Raw genomic sequence first — 2,454 nt, forward strand, 5'->3', positions numbered from 1 at the left:
GTACATATACAAATTGAATTATTCTGACCCTTCCTAGACGCATTTGGAAATATATATGTGTATTTTTAGCGATGAACAGCTTGCTTCACTTTTAAGGGAACAAATATAAGCTGTTCCAGACCAAACTCTTAACACCAACTGAAAAATAGAAATCTAATAACAGAATCTGTCACTTATTGCCTACATTTTCTAGACACAGCTAAGAGTTTTGCATCTTTTATTTTATTTCTCATATCAATGATGATAAATTGCTATTTTAATCTCTATTTTCTTTAAAAAATTTACCTATTTGTTTGTTTTATACGAGGACACTGTCACTTTCTTCAAACACCCCAGAAGAGGGCATCAGAGCCCATTACAGATGGTTGTGAGCCACCCTGTGGTTGCTGGGAATTGAATTCAGGACCTCTGGAAGAGCAGTCAGTGCTCTTAACCATTGAGCCATCTCTCCAGCCCCTTATCTCTATTTTCAATTGAAGAAACTGAGATCATATGACCAGATCAAAGAGGTTATGTGATGAGGTCAAAGGGAATAGATAGGTATAGGTATAGGTATAGGTATAGGTATAGGTATAGGTATAGGTATAGGTATAGGTATAGATATGGACACAGATATAGATGGACAAATGTTTATAGGCTGTTGTTAGCGATTGGTTTAGTAAATTAATGGTTGTCTATTCTCCTCCAAAAACCATGATTTCTCTAGCACTGAGCGGTTACCTAGGTTTTCAATTCTATGCTTGGTACCCCTCTTGTTGAGTGGGTCTTAAGTTCATTAGAGAGCTGTTGGTTACTACCAAGCCATGCTCATGAGGCCTCAACACTACCCCAAAAAGTACAGGTAACTGAGTAAAGCTGGGAATGGGAGAGGTTGTCTTCCCCCATCAATTGGTTGGTCAGTGCCCAACAGCCCTTAAAATATGAATACAAGTAACATTATATGGACTCAACAGGTATTCATATATATATTTAGGAATGTGTGTGTGTGTATGTGTATGTTTGAATATATAAATACATACATACATGCAATAACAGTTCGTGAAAAAGAGGCCATGAATTTGAATGACAGGAGGGAAGGGGTTTATATAAGGGTTTGGAGGGAGGAAAAGACATGGAGAGATGTTATAATCAAATTATTGCCATCAAAATAAAGCAAAGTTATAGGGATGCTTAGTGGTGTAGCCAGCATGTGAACTCAGCCGGGTCAGTCCAAACACTAAAGCCTGTCAATTTATCATAACAATGTTGATGCTTACTAATACTTAAGAAAAGAAAGCTGTGTGAACAACTACTTTTCTACTGAGGTATGATGACAGTTATTAATGGTGAGTAACAATGTCAGAACCTGGAATCCATCCAAGTCAACACTGAAAGACAGCAAAGTAGTGAGCTATGGTTTCTAAGAGCAGCCTGGATCTGTATGAGGTAGGGGGAAAGCTAAGCCTGAGAAAGAATGGGGTGTCAGCTCACCAGTCCACTTAGACCAATATCATCTAGGTTTTGTCCAATATCAGTGTTTCTAGTTGATTAGGAGATTGTGCAGTCTAGTCAATCCTGCTGGATGTTTATGATACTTGTAAAAGTTAAAGATGCTTGAGTGAATTAATATCCAAACCAGGCTGCTACTTTGCTGTGGATCCTGGAGGTGGGTAGAGAGGGGGAAACTTCCAACAGTATGGATAGCAGAATACATGGGATGGTAAGTCCACTGTAGATCAGGAACATCACAGAGATGCAATGTCTAGGTTAGTGGATGGTGGGGACATTAGTTCTGTGGGCCCCAAGGGTTGGAGAAAGCATCCAATCTCAGCATGGATCAAGGGAAAAGAGAGCCTGCAGAAGGACATACAAGTGCATTCTTAAAAGGTCTCACCTTGCCAGATGCCTGGCCATTCCAGCAAATCCCCACTGGACTAATATGTCAGGAACTTGGGATCTTGAGCACCCAGCTCATAGTCCCTCTGCCAAAGCCTGGGAGGACATTGGGCTGTCACCCATAGGCCAAGCTGAGATTTTTTTTCAAACCTCAAGGACTCTCACTATCCTCGGGTATTCCTTCAGTAGATGAGTCCGACCTGGAGCACACAAGCAAGGAATCCCATCATTATTCTTTCTTATTTTCTTTGTAGTAAGAGAAGACATTATTCCTGGGGGGCCAGGGGTTGCAAGTTCCCCCCCAGAAACTACTGAAGGTCAAGTCAATCTGGATTATAGAGAAAACAAAGATTCCTCGTAGGCCCACCAGTGCTCCAAGAAAAGGGATGTTTCAGCCATTACAACATGTTTCTTCTGCACACGGCTGTTCAGCCCTTCTCTCACGCAAGATGCCAAATCCGAAGGCTGAAAATGGGTTGGGTGGGATGAACATGACTCCTAATTCTCTGATCTCCCTTTATCAGAGCTAAGCATTACCGAGTTCGGAACCTTTCAAGCCGTTCTTTAGCTGGATGCCAA

This window comes from Mus caroli, chromosome 13, assembly GCF_900094665.2.
Source record: "Mus caroli chromosome 13, CAROLI_EIJ_v1.1, whole genome shotgun sequence".
NCBI classification, from domain to species: Eukaryota; Metazoa; Chordata; class Mammalia; order Rodentia; family Muridae; genus Mus; species Mus caroli.